Genomic DNA, 16,490 nt, shown 5'->3' on the forward strand with positions numbered 1-16,490 from the left:
AAGGGCAAATTGGGACATGGAGGTAAGCATCCTTGATGTCCAGGGACACCATATAGTCCCCTTCTTCCTGGTTCGCTATCACTGCTCTGAGTGACTCCATCTTGATTTGAACCTTTGTATGTAAGTGTTCAAATATTTCAGATTTAGAATAGGTCTCACCGAGCCGTCTGGCTTCAGTACCACAATATAGTGTGGAATAATACCCCTTTCCTTGTTGTAGGAGGGGTACTTTGATTATCACCTGCTGGGAATACAGCTTGTGAATTGTTTCCAATACTGCCTCCCTGTCGGAGGGAGACGTTGGTAAAGCAAACTTCAGGGACCTGCGAGGGGGAGACGTCTCGAATTTCCAATCTGTACCCCTGGGATACTACTTGTAGGATCCAGGGGTCCACTTGCGAGTGAGCCCACTGCGTGCTGAAACTCTTGAGACGACCCCCCACCGCACCTGTTTGTACGGCCCCAGCGTCATGCTGAGGACTTGGCAGAAGCGGTGGAAGGCTTCTGTTCCTGGGAATGGGCTGCCTGCTGCAGTCTTCTTCCCTTACCTCTATCCCTGGGCAGATATGACTGGCCGTTTGCCCGCCTGCCCTTATGGGGACGAAAAGACTGAGGCTGAAAAGACGATGTCTTTTTCTGCTGAGATGTGACTTGGGGTAAAAAAGGTGGATTTTCCAGCTGTTGCCGTGGCCACCAGGTCCGATGGACCGACCCCAAATAACTCCTCCCCTTTATACGGCAATACTTCCATGTGCCGTTTGGAATCTGCATCACCTGACCACTGTCGTGTCCATAAACATCTTCTGGCAGATATGGACATCGCACTTACTCTTGATGCCAGAGTGCAAATATCCCTCTGTGCATCTCGCATATATAGAAATGCATCCTTTAAATGCTCTATAGTCAATAAAATACTGTCCCTGTCAAGGGTATCAATATTTCCAGTCAGGGAATCCGACCAAGCCACCCCAGCGCTGCCCATCCAGGCTGAGGCGATCGCTGGTCGCAGTATAACACCAGTATGTGTGTATATACTTTTTAGGATATTTTCCAGCCTCCTATCAGTTGGCTCCTTGAGGGCGGCCGTATCTGGAGACGGTAACGCCACTTGTTTTGATAAGCGTGTGAGCGCCTTATCCACCCTAAGGGGTGTTTCCCAACGCGCCATAACTTCTGGCGGGAAAGGGTATACCGCCAATAATTTTCTATCGGGGGAAACCCACGTATCATCACACACTTCATTTAATTTATCTGATTCAGGAAAAACCACATGTAGTTTTTTCACACTCCACATAATACCCTTTTTTGTGGTACTTGTAGTATCAGAAATATGTAACATCTCCTTCATTGCCCTTAACAAGTAACGTGTGGCCCTAAAGGAAAATACGTTTGTTTCTTCACCGTCGACACTGGAGTCAGTGTCCGTGTCTGTGTCTGTGTCGACCGACTGAGGTAAAAGGACGTTTTAACGCCCCTGACGGTGTTTGAGACGCCTGGACAGGTACTAATTGGTTTGCCGGCCGTCTCATGTCGTCAACCGACCTTGCAGCGTGTTGACATTATCACGTAATTCCTTAAATAAGCCATCCATTCCGGTGTCGACTCCCTAGAGAGTGACATCACCATTACAGGCAATTGCTCCGCCTCCTCACCAACATCGTCCTCATACATGTCGACACACACGTACCGACACACAGCACACACACAGGGAATGCTCTGATAGAGGACAGGACCCCACTAGCCCTTTGGGGAGACAGAGGGAGAGTTTGCCAGCACACACCAAAAACGCTATAATTATACAGGGACAACCTTTATATAAGTGTTTTTCCCTTATAGCATTTTAATATATATAGTCATATCGCCAAATAAGTGCCCCCCCTCTCTGTTTTAACCCTGTTTCTGTAGTGCAGTGCAGGGGAGAGCCTGGGAGCCTTCTCACCAGCATTTCTGTGAGGGAAAATGGTGCTGTGTGCTGAGGAGAATAGGCCCCGCCCCCTTTTCGGCGGGCTTCTTCTCCCGTTTTTCTGAGACCTGGCAGGGGTTAAATACATCCATATAGCCCCCAGGGGCTATATGTGATGTATTTTTAGCCAGAATAAGGTACTATCATTGCTGCCCAGGGCGCCCCCCCCAGCGCCCTGCACCCTCAGTGACCGCTGCTATGAAGTGTGCTGACAACAATGGCGCACAGCTGCAGTGCTGTGCGCTACCTTATGAAGACTGAAAAGTCTTCTGCCGCCGGTTTCTGGACCTCTTCACTTTTCGGCATCTGCAAGGGGGTCGGCGGCGCGGCTCCGGGACGAACCCCAGGGTGAGACCTGTGTTCCGACTCCCTCTGGAGCTAATGGTGTCCAGTAGCCTAAGAAGCCAATCCATCCTGCACGCAGGTGAGTTCACTTCTCTCCCCTAAGTCCCTCGATGCAGTGAGCCTGTTGCCAGCAGGACTCACTGAAAATAAAAAACCTAACAAAACTTTTACTCTAAGCAGCTCTTTAGGAGAGCCACCTAGATTGCACCCTTCTCGGCCGGGCACAAAAATCTAACTGAGGCTTGGAGGAGGGTCATAGGGGGAGGAGCCAGTGCACACCACCTGATCCTAAAGCTTTTACTTTTGTGCCCTGTCTCCTGCGGAGCCGCTATTCCCCATGGTCCTGACGGAGTCCCCAGCATCCACATAGGACGTCAGAGAAAATGGCGCTGTGTGCTGAGGAGATAGGCCCCGCCCCCTATTTCGGCGGGCTCTTCTCCGGAGTTTGTGAGACCTGGCAGGGGTTAAATACATCCATATAGCCCCAAGGGCTATATGTGATGTATATTTTAGCCAGAACAAGGTATTCTCATTGCTGCCCAGGGCGCCCCCTGCAGCGCCCTGCACCCTCCGTGACCGCTGGTGTGAAGTGTGTGACAACAATGGCGCACAGCTGCAGTGCTGTGCGCTACCTCATGAAGACTGAAAAGTCTTCTGCCGCCGGTTTCTGGACCTCTTCGCTTTTCGGCATCTGTAAGGGGGTCGGTGGCGCGGCTCCGGGACCGGACTCCATGGCTGGGCCTGTGTTCGATCCCTCTGGAGCTAATGGTGTCCAGTAGCCTAAGAAGCCAATCCATCCTGCACGCAGGTGAGTTCACTTCTTCTCCCCTAAGTCCCTCGTTGCAGTGAGCCTGTTGCCAGCAGGACTCACTGAAAATAAAAAACCTAAAAACTTTTTCTAAGCAGCTCTTTAGGAGAGCCACCTAGATTGCACCCTGCTCGGACGGGCACAAAAACCTAACTGAGGCTTGGAGGAGGGTCATAGGGGGAGGAGCCAGTGCACACCACCTGATCCTAAAGCTTTATTTTTGTGCCCTGTCTCCTGCGGAGCCGCTAATCCCTATGGTCCTGACGGAGTCCCCAGCATCCACTAGGACGTTAGAGAAAAGTTGTGGTTACCGTTCACCAATGGTGAATAGATGTGCATCTATTCACAGTGCGGGGAGAGCTTGGGGGCAGCCCAGCATGTTGGTAAGTGCTGGGCACGCCCCCAAGAGTGACGTATTAAGGCTGTTGCACGAGACCACGCCATCTCCCTGAGTGGCCATCCCCCCATTTTCCAACAATGCCATTATTCACCACCATTACCCTGCTCACCGTTCACGCTAGTGTGAACAGTGCATAGGGCGGTATCCTGTTAACTCTGATGAGATTTCAGCCGATCAAAATGGCCGGATATCGTGATTAATGACCGATAATCATTATCGTGGTATGCAATTAGAGGCCGTTTTGGATAAATCCCCGATTCCCATGCGTTGTCGCAGCCCCCTACTGTGGATTTATGCTGGGTGTTCTGTATAATACAGAAAAAAAAAAAAGAAGAAGAACAGCAGAGACTACAGCAGTAGAGCCATTCCATTAAAAAAAAAGTAAAAATGTCCCATATGTGAAATTGTAAAAACAATCTGTAACTGTGTATCTTTATAAAATAGGTTTCACAAGTTAAATTATAGCTCTTTCTCATAAGTTTCCATAAAAAAACAACAGGCTCTTAATTTAGAGTTGAGGGGAATTATCAAGTAGGAGTTTCCTTTACAAAACAGTGGTGAACTTGGCTTGTCCCTTACGTGACAACTGCATTGTTAAAACTTGCACAAATGTCCTTTACATGACAGGGGAATGGCTCAGTAACATAATAGAGCATACACAGTATTTGCCAAAGCTACTGGTGGGTATGTGTTTTAAAATAGCAGATGGAAATAACTGGTATAACAGGGAGGGAGGAAGTTGGTATGGGGGATAAGGAGCCCAGAGTTAGGGGTCTATGGAGGAACAACACCCCATTATACTAGGAAGTACCATTGTTGATAAAGAGGTCAATGTGGAGAGAGAGAGAGAGAGAGAGAGAGAGAGAGAGAGAGAGAGAGAGAGAGAGAGAGAGAGAGAGAGAGAGAGAGAGAGAGAGAGAGAGAGAGAGAGAGAGAAATGAAAATCAGTGAAACAAGAGAGCCTGATGAGAGTTTCCAAAAGTCAAAAAGAAGAGGAAGATTGGGAAGGAGCATTATGAAATGAGTACCATAGAGTCCCATGAATTTGTGAGATCTGCTATTAATATTTTCCATAATAGTGAGGTGACAAATGCTGTTTAATGACCAAGAGAATGGAAGAAGTTTTAGGGTGTTCCCAGTGACAGGAACTTTGAGTGGGAGACCCAAGACAAAAAGGGAACATGGGCTTTACTTTTTAAGACTACACTTCCTGACAGGTTGGAGATGAAAAATTACTGCGAGTGGAGTTTTACATATTCACCTCCAACCTGCCGGGAAGGACTTTGTAAATAAATCCCCATGGGTCATTTACCACTTCATTGACAAGACGTGCAATTTAATCCTAAACTACTGCTTATTTGGCACAGGACCAATAGACATGGAGGAAGGAATCCAACTCCCCATAAACTTCAACAGTGTAAAAAAGCAAACTGGAAAATACTGGGCAGACTGGTGGGGACTATAGAACACTATGGAGGCAATTCAAATGTCTCCCACTGTCGTCACAAAACAAATCAATTCAATTATTGCACTGTTAGGGCGCCCATTAGCTTCGTGAGACACATTATTACTCGCAATCAGCTAAGGTGGCAAGAAGAAATGTGCGAAATGTTTGGGTGCCCTAACCAGGGCTTTAGACTGGTTTAGCCGCTACATGTGGCTAAACCCCATCTATTTGTGTGCGCAAAAAAGTGACGGTCGCCCAATCAGGGAAACAATTGAATTGCTCAGATGGGCGCCCATTAAAACAACTGAACCTCTCCCATTATATGCATTTTCTTCACCTGTGTGGAAATTGATACTTTGGAGACACGTTCACTGATGTTGGACCATGAATTTTGTTTTGGAGGAGAACCTAGGATCCACCTCCCACTGGAATTCTTAGATCACTTTTTTGATAACTAGGTCCATAAATTAGTTTGTCTGATACTCTAAACCAAGGTTGCCTAACCATCTGCTACTGGGAGTCTCCCAATTAAATGATACATAATATGTTCTATACTTCTGTTATTAACATTTCTGAGTTTCCAGAGCAATAAACACTGACATTTTGTATACAAACTTGATAAAACACTACACCACTACAATGTGGTATATGTAAGGCTTGGGACACACATAGCATTTTCGCCAGAACCATTTCACAGGACCTGTTCAACAGGAAGGAGCCTTTTCAGATTCACACATAGCCTTTTCTCCGGATGCCGCAGAACAGGATCCGGCCAGTGCCACGACGGGATTTGAAGTAGAAAACAGTGCAGCACAGCCGCACTGTGTGAACACATACATTCAAATGTATGTGTTCTACTTAAAAATCCGGTCATCCTGTCATCCTCCTCACCGCGGCGGGATCCGGCGGGTGCGGCACCGCCGCATATGTGTAGACGGCAAGATGGAAGACCATATGCAAGCTCCTTCCTGTTGCATGGTTACTGCAAAAAGGGTCAGGCGAAAACGCCATGTGTGGCATAAGCTTAATAGTCTGCGAGTTGCAGGCAGCAGGGATATTTTGCCGATTTAACATCTACTATATGTTTAAAATTGCAATTTTTAAAAAGGCAAAATCAATCTTGTTTTACCTTTAAAAAATAAAAATAAAAAAAAATACCAAAATTGTCAAAATCTTCCAGACTATTAAATATAAGCCAATGTGGGTATCCGGTCTTTAGGTCAACCACACTTAGGTCGGCAGTCATTAGGTCAACAGGGTTTCTAGGTCGACATGAGGCTTTTCACGATTGTTTTTAATTTTTTTAACTTTTTCATATTTTACGATCCATGTGGACTACAACTGGGAACGGTAACATGTGCCAAGCGCAGCGGTAGTGGAGCGAGGCACCTTGCCCAAACCTTTGCGTGCCATGCGAGGGGACACGATGCACTAATAGGGGTTCCCGGTCACTCTACAAAGTAAGCTACACAATTTAAAAAAAAAAAAAAAAACACCTTATGTCGACCTGTTTTAGATGTTGACTTACCGTCAACCAATAGTGGTCGACCTAAGTGTGGTCGACCCTATGAACCACACCCTCCAATGTGGGGAGAAACCACCAAAATAACAGCACTGGTGATCGGGTTGATATAACTTTACACAGATATCACATGAACACAGATATTTCCAATAAAAGAAATCTTTGAATATATCTACAGAAAGGAAAGTGGTTTAAACAAATCTACTTTACAACCTGGAAAGCAGTTCGACGCTCTGTAAACAATCAAGGCTATTCTCAAAACTTGACAGATACCTGGTTTTACAAAATAAAAACACAAGCAAAAGTCGCATGGGGTGAAGTCTGGCGAATAAGGGCGGCCTAGATGCCTGAATGAAGTGGTTGGCGGAACTATTTTCTTGATCGGATCACATACACCTGGGTAATGAATAGTCGCAACAGGTCACCCTGGAGCAGTCCTGGATCCAGGCGATGGCCTCCCCATCCCCTCAGCGCTCCTATTAGTATGGCCACTGCAGCAGATGTGCCGTGCCCTCATCTGTCCTACTATGGGGGGTTTGGACAGATAAAAACAGTACTGCATTTTAGCAGAATTTATTTAAATAGAAGGAGTAAAGACTGGGGGTAGGGAGGGCTCAGATCTGTGCCCGTTACTGAACAACACTGACATTTTTTTATTTATTGTATCTTAGAACTAATAAAACATTTATGCCCAAGGAAGATATGGGGGGGGGGGGGGGGCAGATTGGGTTTCTCAGGCGGGAACTTGTACCAGACCAAACCAGCACCTGTTGGGTTAAAGGGCTGGTGCAGGTAATAATTTGGCATGGGAAGAACATATGATAACTATCAGGCAGTTGCTTACTTATACAGGTTCATTCCTCCAGACCAATGCAGATAGACAGAGTTAGCGACACACTGTACAGGATAATAAGAATTTACTTACCGATAATTCTATTTCTCGGAGTCCGTAGTGGATGCTGGGGTTCCTGAAAGGACCATGGGGAATAGCGGCTCCGCAGGAGACAGGGCACAAAAGTAAAGCTTTTACAGGTCAGGTGGTGTGTACTGGCTCCTCCCCCTATGACCCTCCTCCAGACTCCAGTTAGGTACTGTGCCCGGACGAGCGTACACAATAAGGGAGGATTTTGAATCCCGGGTAAGACTCATACCAGCCACACCAATCACACCGTACAACTTGTGATCTAAACCCAGTTAACAGTATGATAACAGAGGAGCCTCTGAAAGATGGCTTCCTAAACAATAACCCGAATTAGTTAACAATAACTATGTACAAGTATTGCAGATAATCCGCACTTGGGATGGGCGCCCAGCATCCACTACGGACTCCGAGAAATAGAATTATCGGTAAGTAAATTCTTATTTTCTCTATCGTCCTAAGTGGATGCTGGGGTTCCTGAAAGGACCATGGGGATTATACCAAAGCTCCCAAACGGGCGGGAGAGTGCGGATGACTCTGCAGCACCGAATGAGAGAACTCCAGGTCCTCCTTTGCCAGGGTATCAAATTTGTAAAAATTTACAAACGTGTTCTCCCCTGACCACGTAGCTGCTCGGCAGAGTTGTAATGCCGAGAGCCCTCGGGCAGGCGCCCAAGATGAGCCCACCTTCCTTGCGGAATGGGCCTTAACAGATTTAGGCTGTGGCAGGCCTGCCACAGAATGTACAAGTTGAATTTTGTTACAAATCCAACGAGCAATCGACTGCTTAGAAGCAGGTGCACCCAACTTGTTGGGTGCATACAGTATAAACAGCGAGTCAGATTTTCTGACTCCAGCCGTCCTTTAAATGTATATTTTTAAGGCTCTGACAACGTCCAACAACTTGGAGTCCTTCAAGTCGTCTGTAGCCGCAGGCACTACAATAGGCTGGTTCAGGTGAAACGCTGATACCACCTTAGGGAGAAAATGCGGACGCGTCCGCCGCTCTGCCCTATGTCGAATGGAAAATTAAATAAGGGCTTTTATAAAACAAAGCCGCCAGTTCAGATACTCTCCCGGCCGAAGCCAGGGCCAGTAACATAGTCACTTTCCATGTGAGATATTTCAAATCCACATTCTTTAGTGGTTCAAACCAATTGGATTTGAGGAAATCTAAAACTACATTTAGATCCCACGGTGCCACCTTAGGCACCACAGGAGGCTGTATATGCAGTACTCCTTTGATAAAAATCTGGACCTCAGGGACTGAGGCCAATTCTTTTTGGAAGAATATTGATATGGCCGAAATTTGAACCTTAATAGATCCCAATTTGAGACCCATAGACAATCCTGATTGCAGGAAATGTAGGAAAACGACCCAGTTGAAATTCCTCCATCGGAGCACTCCGCTGCTCGCACCACGCAACATATTTTCGCCAAATACGGCGATAATGCTTCGCGGTGACTTCCTTCCTTGCCTTTATCAAGGTAGGAATGACTTCTTCCGGAATGCCTTTTCCTTTTAGGATCTGGCATTCAAACGCCATGCCGTCAAACGCAGCCGCGGTAAGTCTTGAAAAAGACAAGGACCCTGCTGAAGCAGGTCCCTTCTCAGAAGTAGAGGCCACGGATCGTCCGTGACCATCTCTTGAAGTTCCGGGTACCAAGTCCTTCTTGGCCAATCCGGAGCCACTAGTCTTACTCCTCTTTGCCGTATAATCCTCAATACCTTTGGTATGAGAGGCAGAGGAGGAAACACATATACCGACTGGTACACCCAAGGTGTTACCAGCGCGTCCACAGCTATTGCCTGCGGATCTCTTGACCTGGCGCAATATCTGTCCAGTGTTTTGTTGAGGCGAGACGCCATCATGTCCACCATTGGTTTTACCCAACGGTTTAATAGCATGTGGAAAACTTCTGGATGAAGTCCCCACTCTCCCGGGTGAAGGTCGTGTCTGCTGAGGAAGTCTGCTTCCCAGTTGTCCACGCCCGGGATGAATACTGCTGACAGTGCTATCACGTGATTCTCCGCCCAGCGAAGGATCCTGGCAGCTTCTGCCATTGCCCTCCTGCTTCTTGTGCCGCCCTGTCTGTTTACATGGGCGACTGCAGTGATGTTGTCCGACTGGATCAACACCGGTCTTCCTTGAAGCAGAGGTTCCGCCTGGCTTAGAGCATTGTAGATTGCTCTTAGTTCCAGAATGCTTATGTGAAGAGACTTTTTCAGGCTCGACCACACTCCCTGGAAATTTCTTCCCTGTGTGACTGCTCCCCAGCCTCTCAGGCTGGCATCCGTGGTCACCAGGATCCAATCCTGCATGCCGAATCTGCGGCCCTCCAATAGATGAGCCTCCTGCAACCACCACAGAAGGGATACCCTTGTCCTCGGCGACAGGGTTATCCGCAGGTGCATCTGAAGATGCGACCCTGACCATTTGTCCAACAGATCCCTTTGCATGGAATCTGCCGAAAGGGATTGCTTCGTAAGAAGCTACCATTTTTTCCCAGGACTCTTGTGCATTGATGTACAGACACCTTTCCTGGTTTTAGGAGGTTCCTGACCAGGTCAGATAACTCCTTGGCTTTTTCTTCGGGAAGAAAAACCTTTTTCTGAACTGTGTCCAGAATCATCCCCAGGAACAGCAGACGAGTTGTCGGCATTAATTGGGATTTTGGAATATTCAGAATCCATCCGTGCTGCTTTAGCACCTCTTGAGATAGTGCTAAACCCATCTCTAGCTGTTCTCTGGACCTTGCCCTTATTAGGAGATCGTCCAAGTATGGGATAATTAATACGCCTTTTCTTCGAAGAAGAAATATTATCTCGGCCATTACCTTTGTAAAGCCCCGAGGTGCCGTGGACAAACCAAACGGCAGCGTCTGAAACTGATAGTGACAGTTTTGTACAACGAACCTGAGGTACCCCTGGTGTGAGGGGTAATTGGAACGTGGAGATACGCATCCTTGATGTCCAAGGATACCATAAAGTCCCCATCTTCCAGGTTCGCTATCACTGCTCTGAGTGACTCCATCTTGAACTTGAACTTCTTTATGTACAGGTTCAAGGACTTCAGATTTAGAATAGGCCTTACCGAGCCATCCGGCTTCGGTACCACAAAAAGAGTGGAATAATACCCCTTCCCTTGTTGTAGAAGAGGTACCTTGACTATCACCTGCTGAGAATACAGCTTGTGAATGGCTTCCAAAACCGTCTCCCTTTCTGAGGGGGACGTTGGTAAAGCAGACTTCAGGAAACGGCGAGGTGGCTCTGTCTCTAATTTCAACCTGTACCCCTGAGATATTATCTGCAGGATCCAGGGATTTACCTGCGAGTGAGCCCACTGCGCGCTGTAATTCTTGAGACGACCGCCTACCGCCCCCGAGTCCGCTTGCGAAGCCCCAGCGTCATGCTGAGGCTTTTGTAGAAGCCGGGGAGGGCTTCTGTTCCTGGGAAGGAGCTGCCTGTTGCTGTCTCTTCCCTCGTCCTCTGCCTCGTGGCAGATATGAATAGCCCTTTGCTCTCTTATTTTTAAAGGAACGAAAGGGCTGCCGTTGAAAGGTCGGTGCCTTTTTCTGTTGGGGAGTGACTTGAGGTAGAAAGGTGGATTTCCCGGCCGTAGCCGTGGCCACCAAATCCGATAGACCGACCCCAAATAACTCCTCTACGCATCGCCTGTCCACTGTCGTGTCCATAAAGCTCTTCTGGCCGAAATGGACATAGCACTTACCCGTGATGCCAGTGTGCAGATATCTCCCTGTGCATCACGCATATAAAGAAATGCATCCTTTATTTGTTCTAACGACAGTAAAATATTGTCCCTGTCCAGGGTATCAATATTTTCGATCAGGGACTCTGACCAAACTACCCCAGCACTGCACATCCAGGCAGTCGCAATAGCTGGTCGTAGTATAACACCTGCATGTGTGTATATACCTTTTTGGATATTTTCCATCCTCCTATCTGATGGATCTTTAAGTGCGGCCGTCTCAGGAGAGGGTAACGCCACTTGTTTTGATAAGCGTGTTAGCGCTTTGTCCACCCTAGGAGGTGTTTCCCAGCGCTCCCTAACCTCTGGCGGGAAAGGGTATAAAGCCAATAACTTCTTTGAAATTAGCAGTTTTTTATCGGGGCACCCCACGCTTCATCACACACGTCATTTAATTCTTCTGATTCGGTAAAAACTACTGGTAGTTTTTTCACACCCCACATAATACCCTGTTTAGTGGTACCTGTAGTATCAGCTAAATGTAACATCTCCTTTATTGCCAAAATCATATAACGTGTGGCCCTACTGGAAAATACGGTTGATTCGTCACCTTCACCACCGGAATCAGTGCCTGTGTCTGGGTCTGTGTCGACCGACTGAGGCAAGGGGCGTTTTACAGCCCCTGACGGTGTTTGAGGCGCCTGGACGGGCACTAATTGAGTGTCCGGCCGCCTCATGTCGGCAAACGACTGCTTAAGCGAGTTGACGCTATCCCGTAATTCCACAAATAAAGGCATCCATTCTGGTGTCGACCCCCTAGGAGGTGACATCCTCATATTTGGCAATTGCTCCGCCTCCACACCAATAACGTCCTCATACATGTCGACACACACGTACCGACACACAGCAGACACACAGGGAATGCTCTATACGAAGACAGGACCCACTAGCCCTTTGGGGAGACAGAGGGAGAGTCTGCCAGCACACACCAAAAAGCGCTATATATGACAGGGATAGCCTTATGATTAAGTGCTCCCTTATAGCTGCTTTTATATTAATATATATTGCCATTTATTTTGCCCCCCCTCTCTGTTATACCCTGTTTCTGTAGTGCAGTGCAGGGGAGAGACCTGGGAGCCTTCCTGACCAGCGGAGCTGTGACAGAAAATGGCGCCGTGTGCTGAGGAGATAGGCCCCGCCCCTTTTTCGGCGGGCTCGTCTCCCGCTATTTAGTACATTTAGGCAGGGGTAAATATCTCCATATAGCCTCTGGGGCTATATGTGAGGTATTTTTAGCCTTTTTAAAGGTTTTCATTTGCCTCCCAGGGCGCCCCCCTCCCAGCGCCCTGCACCCTCAGTGACTGCCGTGTGAAGTGTGCTGAGAGGAAAATGGCGCACAGCTGCAGTGCTGTGCGCTACCTTAAGAAGACTGCAGGAGTCTTCAGCCGCCGATTCTGGACCTCTTCTTGCTTCAGCATCTGTGAGGGGGCCGGCGGCGTGGCTCCGGTGACCATCCAGGCTGTACCTGTGATCGTCCCTCTGGAGCTTCATGTCCAGTAGCCAAGAAGCCAATCCATCCTGCACGCAGGTGAGTTCACTTCTTCTCCCCTCTGTCCCTCGTTGCAGTGATCCTGTTGCCAGCAGGAATCACTGTAAAATAAAAAACCTAAGCTAAACTCTCTAAGCAGCTCTTTATGAGAGCCACCTAGAATTGCACCCTTCTCGGCCGGGCACAAAAATCTAACTGGAGTCTGGAGGAGGGTCATAGGGGGAGGAGCCAGTACACACCACCTGACCTGTAAAAGCTTTACTTTTGTGCCCTGTCTCCTGCGGAGCCGCTATTCCCCATGGTCCTTTCAGGAACCCCAGCATCCACTTAGGACGATAGAGAAAAGTATTTAAAGATTGTATGACCCATACATTTTATTTTTTATAACAGCAACAAAGCGTTTGCCTCTCCCCACTGCCAGGGTACCAGCAAACAAGATAGTATAGCCAGATGTTGGAAAGGATGGTGGTCGGGGGACTTAATGTAATATTTAAGCAAAATTACACGTTTAATGGGTGGGGGTGAGTTACCATTATGCTTGGGACCAGAGGTATTTTGGATATGGGATTTTTCCGTATTTTGGAATAATTGCATACCATAATAAGATATCATGGTGATGGGACCTAAATCTAAGCACAGAATGCATTTATGTTTCATATACACCTTATACACACAGCCTGAAGGTAATTTTAGCCAATATTTTTTATAACTTTGTGCATTAAACAAAGTGTGTCTACATTCACACAATTCATTTATGTTTCATATACACCTTATACACACAGCCTGAAGGTCATTTAATACAATATTTTTAATAACTTTGTGTATTAAACAAAGTTTGTGTACGTTAAGCCATCAAAAAACAAAGGTTTCACTGTCTCACTCTCACTCAAAAAAGTCCGTATTTCGGAATATTCCGTATTTCGGAATATTTGGATATGGGATACTCAACCTGTACTGCTTTCAGATCGCAATGCCGGGATTTGAAAACAGGTCCTTCCCAGGTGCTACCCGGCATTGGACCCTTTCACACTGGCTTCCTGAACCGGAAATATGTCGGGTTGGTTTGCCATCGGTGGGCGTGGATGGAGGCGGCGCTTTAAGATGAGATCATCACGCCGCCTCTGCCTATACTGTGAACAGGTCCCGAGTCGCATTGACCTGCCAACCGGTTCACACTGCACCTAACCTGGTAATAACCCTTCTTTATTCCTGGGTTGAAATACCAAGTCAGGCGACCTGGGAATTTGGGACAGGCCCCTTTCACAGAGCACAGTGGCCCACGTCAACCTGGCAACATACTGGGTCGATATCGGGTTATTTGTGCGGTATGAAAGGGGTATAGGGTGCATATAAGGAGTCTGATTGCAAAAAAAGGCATTTATCGGTCAATGCATATAAAAGAGAATTTTGGGGAGGTCTGAGGGGCATTGAAAAGGCTTCGTGGAGAGGTATATTACAATGGGACCCAGAAAACGTAAGCTAGGGCACACTTTTTTTTAATTTTTTATTATTATTATTTATTATTATTATTATTATTATTAACAATGAGTGCCTGGGGCCAACATAATTATGAACTTGGTGTTATCACGGATATGGGCCGTCCAGGGAACATTCCTTCTCCCCATAATCCACGGCTTCATGCTGGCAATAGAGCACTTGTGCCCACATCCGAAGGTGTGGGCACAGAGACAAGTGAAATAAGTTGCCAATGTAACAATTCTGTTCTCAGTTGAATTCTCTGCTTCAGTAAGCATACAAATACTGTACACTAAAACATCCTATGACCAGCACCACTTCATGTCAACTTGTGGAATACTGAAGGGATCTTGATTCCCCTGCACATGCCTCTAATATTACCCCCCGCTGGTACATATTGAACACACCTCAAGCATCCTAATCAGGTGAATCCCTTATAACAAAATCTGTTTACCATCGTATCCCTTCCACATCTATAGTGATCTGCCCGCAAGTAAGTTCGGCTACACACCGCACCTACGGTTCCTCCTGACTCACTTATTTTTGTTTGCAGACCCATAAGACAGTGGGGCTAATTCAGACCTGATCGCTGCTGTGCGTTCTCCCACAGCGGGCAACGTGCAGGTGCGACGGTCTGCAGCGCCAGGATGGTGCGCCAAATCCGATCGCACGAAGACTGACAGGAAGAGGGCGTTTGTGAGTGATAACTGCCGTTTCTAGAGTGTGTCCGGAAAAACGCAGGAGTGACCCGGCATTTTGTGGGAGGATTTGTGACGTCAGCTCCGGCCCCGATCATCGCAGCGGCTGAGTAAGTCCTGTGCTGTGCACACCTGCACAGCGAATTCCTCCTCCCCCTGTAGGTGGCAACTACCTGATCGCAGGGATACCAAAAACGCACACCCTAGCGGTCAGGTCTGAATTATCCCCAGAGTACAAAAATCCATGAATTCGCAGGTGAGATGAGGCAAGTTGCATATTAGCTGCACTTACTCCCAGCTGGTGGTAATTCGCTTCTACCTGTCTCTTGCACTTAAAATAAAAGTAAAAGGTGTGCAAAATGTAAACTGACTTTACTTGATCCTTGGTGGAGAAATATTTACTCTGCAGTCACCAGCAAGCCCTGCAGTGGACACTACAGTACCCGGGGCAGGACCCTACACAAGACCCGGGGGCCACCCTACAGCGACGCTACATAACAGGACTCGGGGGCCCCTACAGCGACGCTACACAAGACCTGGATTGGGGGGGGGGGGGGGACCACCCTACAGCAACGCTACACAAGACCCGGGGAGAGGCACCCTACAGTGGCGCTACACAAGACCCAGGGGGCACCCTACAGCGATGCCACACAACACTGCTTGGGGGCACCCTGCAGCAATGCTACACAATACCCAGGGGCCCCTGCAGCAACGCTACACAATACCCAGGGCCCCCTTCACTGACAGTGACACTGCATGACAATCAGGGGCCCCCAGCACCGACACTGCATGACAATCAGGGGCCCCCAGCACTGACACTGCATGACAATCAGGGGCCCCCAGCACTGACACTGCATGACAATCAGGGGCCCCCAGCACTGACACTGCATGACAATCAGGGGCCCCCTGCCGCAGTTATATTCTGTGACACTACGTACAGTAACACAAACAGTCACATCACACGGTACAGGCTGCGCGGTACTGGGATGTGCCACATACACTCAACGCGCCCGACTTCCGCCACAGCCCGGACAGCCGGAGCTGTGTGTGGAGCTCTCTCCTGCCGGTAAGGTCCTGTGACTGACACGGTAACGGCTATGCGGGTGACGTACCTCTGCCGCTGCGTGACTGGCGGTCCCGGTGAAGCAGAAACAGGGTAACTGGAGTAACGTACCGCAGCGTCGGAGTGACTGCCGGTCCCGGTGTACCGGAAACGGAGACACGGTAACGCACAATACTCCCGCATGTGGCACCGCCCACTTTCCTAACTCCACTCCAATAGGTGCGGTGCGTGTGTGTGAGGGCCAATCAGGTTGCGGATTTCAGACACATATGGTGGGTGAGAGAAGAGTGGTGATTGGATGTTAGATGTTAGTCGCCGTAGGGCGCCTTCTTTCCTCTGCGCTGGAGAAGATAGTTACATTATACACAGGCCTTACAGGGAGATGGGCAGCGGCTAGCTGTGATCTGTGCTCAGTGTGCCAGAGATCAGTCACATATATTATCCTTTTAAACCTAAATCCCGGTTCTGACTCAATTTTCTTGAAGAAAGGGGGATATGTACTAAGCAGTGATAAAAGTGGAGAAGTGAGCCAGTGGAGAAGTTGCCCATGCAACCAATCAGCTGCTCTGCATACTTTTATAGTATGCCAA

General features: G+C 48.0%; 1 protein-coding gene across 1 annotated transcript in view; it reads right to left on the reverse strand.

The window, feature by feature from the left end:
* Positions 1 to 16,128, reverse strand: part of BTBD3 (BTB domain containing 3) — a 32,182-nt gene extending 16,054 nt beyond the window's left edge. The window contains exon 1 of the mRNA XM_063918545.1: positions 15,950 to 16,128. The gene's annotated coding sequence lies outside the window, so the exon portion shown is untranslated. The remainder of the gene's footprint in view (positions 1 to 15,949) is intronic.
* Between the last annotated feature and the right edge of the window lie 362 nt (positions 16,129 to 16,490).

This window comes from Pseudophryne corroboree, chromosome 4 (assembly GCF_028390025.1).
Source record: "Pseudophryne corroboree isolate aPseCor3 chromosome 4, aPseCor3.hap2, whole genome shotgun sequence".
Classification (NCBI taxonomy): Eukaryota; Metazoa; Chordata; class Amphibia; order Anura; family Myobatrachidae; genus Pseudophryne; species Pseudophryne corroboree.